Source organism: Oryctolagus cuniculus, chromosome 2 (assembly GCF_051225735.1).
Source record: "Oryctolagus cuniculus isolate XC-2025 breed Fujian yellow rabbit chromosome 2, ASM5122573v1, whole genome shotgun sequence".
In the NCBI taxonomy this organism is placed as follows: Eukaryota; Metazoa; Chordata; class Mammalia; order Lagomorpha; family Leporidae; genus Oryctolagus; species Oryctolagus cuniculus.
In genome coordinates this window covers 102,624,121-102,633,632 of record NC_142868.1, presented here as the reverse complement: position 1 = coordinate 102,633,632, position 9,512 = coordinate 102,624,121, and positions in this window count along the sequence as shown.

Genomic DNA, 9,512 nt, shown 5'->3' with positions numbered 1-9,512 from the left:
GGAGCACTAAGCCCATGGGGATGGCATGGGAAGGATAGGTGCTGAGCATGTCCAGTTGCCTGGAGGGCACTATTCTGGGTTGGTGAGCTTGGAACCTAGGGAAGACCAGAAGAGTCCTGGTCAGCCTGTGGGCCAGGCAACCAACTCCCATCCCCAGGTTTCTCCTGCATGTTTCCATGTCTGGTGCCTGAGGGTCATCGCGCACTCGAATCAGTACAAGAGCAGAGAGCAAGATCCACTGGAGCAATACCACCAGGGGGCGACATAGGATGACCTGAGGCACCTAGATCTTACCACCACCAGCTGGAAGGAAATGTAAAGGAGGTGGTTCCACTAAGCTGCACAAACCCCCTCCCAAGTTTGATCCTGCTGCATTCTCACTGATACTCCTCTCTGGACTGCAGATGGAGGCCCAATCCACTGGTCCGAGGGTGCCATCTTTCCGTGGGGAGACAGGTCTGCCCAGTCCACTGAGCCGGGAAGCCCAGGAGACCCCGTCCATCATCCCAGACTGGAATCAGGCTCTATGATCGAGTCCTCCTTTGCCTCCCCAACTCTGTCTTGCTGGCCCAGCTTCCTCAATATTCTGTCCAAATGGCACAGGCCTTTCCAAGTCCTGCTGCTTACACACAATGCTCCCATCTCCATTCCTGCACAAGCCCTCCTTGTCCTAACCCTCACTAACCCATTTCCAGGGCCTGCTCACACTTCCCAGTCAAGTCCCTTCCCACCACTGCAAAGAGCCCCAGCCCTGGAGCTCAGCTGACTGACCTGTTTAGACAAAGTCATGACTCTTAATGTTAGTCATAACAGTCGAGTGCTCAGTCATGGCACCTCTACTCAGCTCTGCCTCCCAGTGGTACCCTTGGCCAAACGAGGGTTCCCTACCACTCACAGCCCCAGAGTATGGAGTCCCTTGGGGGTCCCTGGGCTCCTGCTTGCAGCAACAGGCCATTTTAGTGCCCACTGGCTCGACAGTCTGGCCTGGAAACCCTCAAGGGCCCCTTCTTGCCCATCTGGGCCTCCTTTGGCTTCAATCACAGCTGGAAATTTCTTCTTTCCATCTGCTGTCTACACCACCCCTGCATCCTCCCTTTTTCCCTGATTCACTCAGAAAATCCAGGGCTGAGGTGCACTGCTGGTGGGAAAGAGCCCATCCTCAGGAATTAAGGGACTGGTGACACCCTCATCCTCAGCCCAGGCTTCTTACTAGGCTTCTTCTGGGCCCAGATCTTGGCTACTAGGAACTCACTCAAGGATCCTGGCTTCTGGTGGCTGTCCCACCCCACACCTCCAGTGGCTCCCCATAGGAACCCTTCAGTGAGCTCAAAGGAGTGGACAACTTGACGTTCAGCTGGTGGGTAGGGATACTGGTGTCCCCAGCTGTGCTGAACTGAACACAGAGGGACTCACTTGTAGCTCTGATACTGTGCAGCAGCCCTCTGGAGTCTGGCATTTCACCCACCCAGGGAATCCTGCTTACCTGCACAGGCAGCTCGCTGGGCCTGGTATCTTTCTGGCAGCCTACAATAAGGTACAGGGCTAGCTGTCCATCTTGATGCTGTTGGTCCCATGGATAGGTACAAGGCGGGTCCTCGGTCACAGTCCAAACTGGAGCAAGGGTCCTCTGGGCCTATAGGAAGCAGTTTAGCATTCCTGGATTTACTGGAAGGCATGACAAAGGGAAGATGAATGGCTTTCCATGGGAGTCATGGGTTGAGGCTTCAGGTGCCACTCTCCACGCTGTCCTCACTGAGTTCCCACCTCCTGCTGTCCCATCAATTCCTAGGGCAAGGGTTGTCCTTTGTGAGCCAGAAGAGGAGACTGAGGCTCAGAGAGGTGACATGCATGATTGCAATGCCATGATTGGTGAGCCAGCACCCTCCTATGCCTACCTACACAGAGGTCCTTCACAGGACACTGGGTCACTGCTGGTGGTGGAGTCTGCACAAGTTGCCCCAGCTGCATCCCTACTAGGTTCCTGATAGCCAGGCAAGCATGGTCACAGGGGGACAAGGTAGGCTGGCCACCGTGGTGTTGCCCCATGCACTGAAAGGCCATTCATACTTGCTCTTCCTGAGGAAGAGCCCACAGGTTCCCAAAGCTGACTTTGCCCAGGAAGGAAGCCGTATCCCAGCTCCTCTCTTGTGGGGTGGGAGTGGAGGAGAAAGACCACCACTCCCTCCAGTCTCAGAGAGAGTTCACAGGCAGACCCCTCTACCCTCAGTCAAGTATGTGCTCAGTGCCCACACAGCAGTCATGACCCACAGCCGTGAGCTGATTGACTCATGCAAAGGGGCTCTTCAGCCAGAGTGGGGCAGAGTCTTGTGATGGGGTGTTTCCTGGGATAACTGTAAGAACATCAGTCAGGAATGGGAAGACATTGGAGCAGGCAATGCAGACACACACACACAGACACACACACACACACACACACACACACACACACACGGATCTTCCATTCTTCTATTGACCCCAATGGCCTGAGCCAAACCCACAATCCAAGTACTGCATTTGGTCTCCCACATGGATGGCAGAGGCCCAAGCACTTGGACCATCTTCTGCTCCTTTCCTAGATGGATTAGCAGACAGCTGGATCAAAAGTGGAGCAGCCAGGATTTGAACCAGAGCTCACAGGGAATGTCAGCATCTCAGTCAGCAGCTTAATCTGCTGCAACTGCAACTTTAGGGGATTCAATTTCATTTTGAGAAATGAAACTTCAGAATACTTTCTTTAGAGGTCTTTGTTGATGTAAAAATGTCATTTATGACTTGGTTTTCCTTTCAGACTTCAGGGTTTTGTATATTTAAAATTAAGATTTTTTATTCCATCACAAGTTTACTTTTGTTTTTTCTTTATTTTTAACTCAATATTTCATTATGTTTTTGAGGTAATATTGTAATTTATACTACTGTCAAAGGTTTAATGATGTTAATAATTAAAGAGAGCAACACATAAAATGTTAAAAAGCTACAGTCCTGTAAGAAAGGGATATAGGCCGGCGCCACGGCTCAATAGGCTAATCCTCTGCCTAGCAGCACCAGCACACTGGGTTCTAGTCCTGGGCGGGGTGCCAGATTCTGTCCCGGTTGCCCCTCTTCCAGGCCAGCTCTCTACTGTGGCCAGGGAGTGCAGTAGTCCTTGGGCCCTGCACCCCATGGGAGACCAGGATAAGTACCTGGCTCCTGCCATCAGATCAGCGTGGTGCGCCGGCCGCAGCACCCCAGCCACAGCGGCCATTGGAGGGTGAACCAACAGCAAAGGAATACCTTTCTCTCTGTCTCTCTCTCTCACTGTCCACTCTGCCTGTTAAAGAAAGGGATATAAACAATAATCAAATGAAAAGATGTTTAACTTCTTTCAAATAATGCAAATTTAAAAATAGTCACAGAATCATAAAAGTTATAGGGTCATAAAACCTAAAGCTAATTTCTCTAAGTTAACAGGGCAACAATATGGAACTATTGGAAACTATATGGAACTAATTGGAAAATGAATTTTTTAAAGTGTTGCTCCCCGTCTTTATGGAGGAACGACACAGGACCCTGCGCTGTTCTTTTGTCTGCTCACCCCCCCCTCCGGGTTTGTTGCTGGTTCTTCCCGGGTTGGCTACCGTCCCTCCACCTCCGTGGAAGGGCGGGCCCCCTGCCACTTTCCCCACTTCCGCAGGGGAGCGGCACACCGCCGGCCGGCTCTCTCGGGGGCTGCACAGGTGTTATTCGGATAGATGTTCCTGGTGCATGTTGTCTCTCTCCTCCTTTATAGTCCTCTTCCACCAATCCCAACTCTGCTACCCACATGCCGAGTACGCTGCTCTCCTGCAATCAGGAGCAGGTCCTGCTGTTTATTGGTTGAACTGGAGGCAGCTGTGTAGAAGCTGTTTCCTCCTCTCCCAGCGCCGTATTGTGGGAGAGCAGATGCATAGAATAAGTCTTAATTCCAGTAACTTAGTCTAGTCCGAGTTGCTCCCCACATTAAAGATTTATCTATTTATTTGAAGGTCAGAGTTTTACAGAGAAGGAGAGGCAGAGAGAGAGAGACAGAGATCTTTCATCTCTGGTTCACCCCCCAATTGGCCACAACAGCCAAGCCGCACCAATCTGAACTCAGGAGCCAGACACTTCTATTGGGTCTCCCACAAGGGTGCAGGGGCCCAAGGATCTGGGCCATCTTCTGCTTTCCCAGTCCATAGCAGAGAGCTGGATGGGAAGTAGAGCAGCCAGGATCTGAACCGGCACCCACATGGGATGCCAGCACTGCAGGCAACAGTCTTACCCATTATGCCACAGTGCCGGCCGCTGGGAAGTTAAATTCTAAATGCTTACCTATATTTGAGTGTTTCTGGATTATCTGTTCTTTCATTCATTTCTTTCCAATTTTGAATAAATGATTAATTTGTGGAAATCAATACCTTGTCATATCTAGAAAGACAAGACTTTTTAAAAATAAATTACAAACATCATCACAACAGTAGAAGAGCATTTGTAACTCTAAAATTTGAAAACCTTGTGGTTTTGGTCAAGGCAATAAACATAAAGTACTAACATTTTGACAAAAATAAGCCTCCTTATACATGAACACAGGGGCATCTTCTCACTGCAGTGCCCCCTCTTCAATAATGCACACATCAAGTGAGGTGTGCACTGATATAACATGGATACGGGATTTACTGAAAGAATGTTTTTAAAGACTTATTTACTTACTTTTATTTGAAGGGTTCAGAGTTACAGAGAGAGGGAGGGAGAGAGAGAAGAGAAAGACAATGAATGTGAATGCCTTCCATCCCCTGGTTCACACTCCAAACAACCGCAATGGCTAAGGCTGAGCCAGGCCAAAGCCAGAAAAGAGGAGACATTTAGGAGACAGGGCCCCAGCACTTGGGCCCTCTTCCCCTGTATCATTTGGTCACTCCTTCTCTGCTGCTCCACCTTTCAAAGAAAAATTAATAACTATTTTTTCATGCTTTGTTGTTGTTATTCTTATTAAATTATGTCAATAGCCCTATTTTAATATTATTTAAGGTGTAAATTTCATGCCATTAATATGTACAAATTTAGGAACTTAATGATAATTATAACCCTACCTCCCTCCCACCTATATTCCCATCCTTCTTCCTCCTCCCTCTACCACTCCCATTTTTTTTTTTACAGAGACCTCTTTTCAATTAACTTTATACTCATAAGATTAACTAGACTAAGTAGAAGGATCAACAATAGTGTGAAGAAAAAAACATAAGAAGCAGAAAAGAAACAAAAAGCAATGTTCCTCAATAGTCAAGTTAGGACTGTTCAAAATCATTGCATGATAAAGTGCCAATTTCACTCCCATAGATTACCTTTTAGGTACTATACTAGTTAGCACAGATCAGAGAGACTATATGGTATTTGTCTTTTTGGACTGGCTTATTTCACTAAGTATAATGGTTTCAAGTTGCAACCATTTTGTTTCAAATTACAGGTTTTCATTTTTTAGCAATGCATGATATTCCATACTGTGTGTGTGTGTGTGTGTATATATATATATATATATATAGCATAATTTCTTAATCCAGTATTCGGTTGATGGACATCTGGGTTGATTCCATATCTTAGCTATTATACATTGAGCTGCAATGAACATGAAGGTACAGATAACTCTTTAATACACTGATTCATTTACTTTGGGTAAATTCTCAAAAGTGGGATGGCTGGTTCATATGCTAGGTCTATATACAGCTTTTGAGGTATCTCCACACTGTCTTCCACAGTGGCTTCACCAGTTTACATTCCCTCCAAGAGTGGATTAGTGTACCATTTCCCCCACATCCTCACAGGCATTTGTTGTTTTATGATTTCTGTATGAGAGTCATTCTTTTTAAAAAAGATTTATTTGAAAGTCAGAGTTACACAGAGAGAGAAGAAGGAGAGGGAGAGGGAGAGAGAGAGGGAGAGAGAGGGGGAGAGGAAAGGGAGAGAGAGAGGGAGAGAGAGATCTTCCATCTGCTGGTTCACTCCCTAACTGGCTGCAATTGTTGGAGCTGAAGTGATCTGATCTGAAGCCAGGAGCCAAGAGATTCTTCCGGGACTCCCATACCAGTGCAGGGGCCCAAGGACTTTGGCCATCTTCTACTGCTTTCCCAGGCTTTAGCAGGAAGCTGGATCAGAAATGGAGCAAATGGGACTCGAACCAGTAACCATATGTGATGCTGGCCCTGCAGGTGACAGCTTTATCTGCTATGCCACAAAGCAGGCACCTCCATTCTCTCTTTCCACACCTTCAGGACCTCCTAATTCATATATATGGATTATTTGATAGTATCCATACATCTCAAACAGTGTTTTTATGCTTTTTAATTTCATTTGTTCTGGTATGACTGAATTATTTCCAAAGATTTGTCTTCTAGCTTGGATAGTCTTTCTTTTTGCTCTCCAAATCTGTTGTTAAGGCTTTCTACTGCATTTTATTTAATCTATTGAATTCTTCATTTCTAATATTTCATTTTGATTTCTCTTTAAAATCTCAATTTCATGTGAAAAATTTTCATTCATGTCACATATGGTATTCTTTAGCTTGTGGATTTGCTTCTGACTACTTTTGAGTAATCCTGTGACTAATTTTTTGAATTCTGTTTTCATCATTTCATCCATTTCTTGACCTTCACATTCTATATTGAAAAATTGTTGTGTTCCTCTGAAGGGCCATGATGTCTTCCTTATTCTCATTTCCTAATTTTCTACATTTATTTTTAGGCTCTTGTGGAGGTAATTGCTCTTTTTTGTTTCCTCTGATGAGTTGTATCTTTGAGCTATGCCTATGTGCATTGTCTGTACTTTCAGTGACTACCAAGAGGTGTATGACGGATGTTTCCAGGGACCTCTGTTCAGTGCTCTAGAGTAGGGTGAGTATCCAGAGTAACAATCAAGTTGGGTTTGGTAACTCTCCTCTTATTAACAGAAGTGGAGGGAGGATGGTCACATTTGTTGGTGTGATCAGCCTCTCACCTCTTTTCCTCCAAGCTGAGTAATGCCCAGGTGTTTGTCCCCAGTGTCTTCAACACTCATCTGCACTTCTGTATGAACCACACAAATGACCTGCATAGTCCTCTCTGTGAGCATGATTCCTGCTACAGGGATCTGCCCTGGCAACCAAAGAGTTCTGAGAGTGTGACTCTGCATCCAGAGCTTGCCCAGACCCAGGCTAAACCTTGCCTCCTTCCAGGCAGTCACAGTGTTTTCACAGTCTCAGCACCCAGTGCTCCCATGGTCAAGGGCTGTAAGAGGGTGCACTCTGCCCTGCTAGCCTGTTCTGTCTACACAGTGACTGGGGAGTTCATGGAGCCACTGCCCATGTATTCTACCCTGGCAGATGGAGCCTCTCAGCCAGACTGAAAGTGGAGAATGTGAATGTTTCCCTCTGGCAAAATCCTTGGGTGATGTGTATGTACAATACCTGCTGGCCACAGCCCCACTCCTTTCACAGTTGTGCTGGGTGTGTACAAACATCCCCACTGGCAGCATTTCCCTTTGTTTGCAATAGATTCTCCTCCAAGCCTATTGCAGTTTGGGCATGGAAGAACTGGTGTTTACCTGATGACAAGGTGGAGACAGTGACCACCAATTTACTTAAACAGCAGTGGTTGCCCCTGCTGACAATTCTTGCTAGTTGCTGGGTATGCACAGAAGAGCTGGAGCAGCTGCTACCTGCTTATATCCCAAATGGCATCAGCCTTCCCACAGCTAGCCACAGGGCACTGCTATGAAGTGGAGAGAAGGGAAGAGAGAGATGCATCACTTTTTTATTCCTCCCCTCAAGGTGAGCAGTTGCCTTGCTCCCATGAAGTTTCCCAGTTGGACTCAAAGACAGTGCAGTCCACTAGCTTTCCCTCCATCTGTATTAACAATTGTGCAGGCCCATGCAGTTTGACTGTACTTTGCTCACCAGAGTGGACTCTGGGTCCTTTTTTATGTTCATGCCTGTTGCTGAGCCTTCCACTCAGTTCCAGGCCATTTCTATTGCTTTTGCAGGACTTCCCACTACAGTTTTCTCTGCAACTTTCTCCTGAGAGTACTTTCTCTACTTTTTTTTCCTTCTAACTTTGCCTAGTGTAGAGCACACCTTCTTGTCACTATTTTACCATTGTGCAATTAAGTTAACAATGCAGTGCCTATAATGCTCACTGATACAATGGTTCAAGATGAAAAGAAAAGGGGAACCAAAGAGGATCTGAAATATTTCTTTTTTTTTTGACAGGCAGAGTGGACAGAGAGAGAGAGAGACAGAGAGAAAGGTCTTCGTTTTGCTGTTGGTTCACCCTCCAATGGCTGCTGTGGCCAGCGCACTGCAGCCGGCGCACCATGCTGATCCGATGGCAGGAGCCAGGTACTTATCCTGGTCTCCCATGGGGTGCAGGGCCCAAGGACTTGGGTCATCCTCCACTGCACTCCTGGGCCATAGCAGAGAGCTGGCGTGGAAGAGGAGCAACTGGGACAGAATCCGACGCCCCGACCAGGACTAGAACCCAGTGTGCCGGCGCCACAAGGCAGAGGATTAGCCTAGTGAGCCACAGTGCCAGCTGAAATATTTCAAAATCAGGTGTGTCATACAAGCCAATACCAAGAAAAACCTACCAAAGATTTAATGTAATTCCAAACAATAAATAAAGTTGTATTTTTGCTGGAATATACACTATTACTGTGACATTCCTAATTACATGTGTCTTTTATAAAGTAATAAGCAGGGTCAAATATTGTGATGCAGCACTTGGGACTCAGACATCCCATATAGCAATGCCAGTTTGAGTTCTGTCTGTTTTGCTTCTGAGACAGCTCTCTGCTAATGTATCTGGGAAACAGTGGATTTAGGAACACTTTAGAATTCCAAAGTGACAGCAGTTCAAGTCTCCAAAATCTTGAAGACATCATTCATGGCTGATTTCTTTATACTAAAGCATGACCATCATCTGGGCAACATTCTTTTATTTGTTCAAATCGAAGTAAAACAAAACAACACTTCATATGAAAGGAACATACATACTAAAATTAATGTTATTTTTCTCCTTATTTAATAAATTTTGTTTTCTCATTAAAAATACACTCAATCATTTTCCAATTTCAGCCATGCAAAAATTAAGCCAATTCTCCCAAATCCATTACCAGAAAATAATGTTTTGCAATGAAGAAAAACATTTTTGAAGGATCTGAATTTTGACTTAATGTGAAACAAGTTCTCATTGTTTTATTTCTCACATTTAGAAAGAACCTCTCACATCTGGATACTATTTTTTTCAGGTACCAAGCCACCGGCAGGATCCATCAGTAGGGAAGCTTTTTAATCACAGAGAGAAAAGATGGTTAACATTTACAAAGCATATTCTACTCTTCTTCCAAGCAGAAAAGATGGCCAGGGCAATGTGAACAAATCACTCAGGTGGCATTTCTAATCTCCTAGTGCCTCCCTCCAACACTGAAGTCTGGTGTTCACTGAATTTATACAAGATGAGCAGTGCAGCCACCTGAAGGCGAGGAACGGTAGA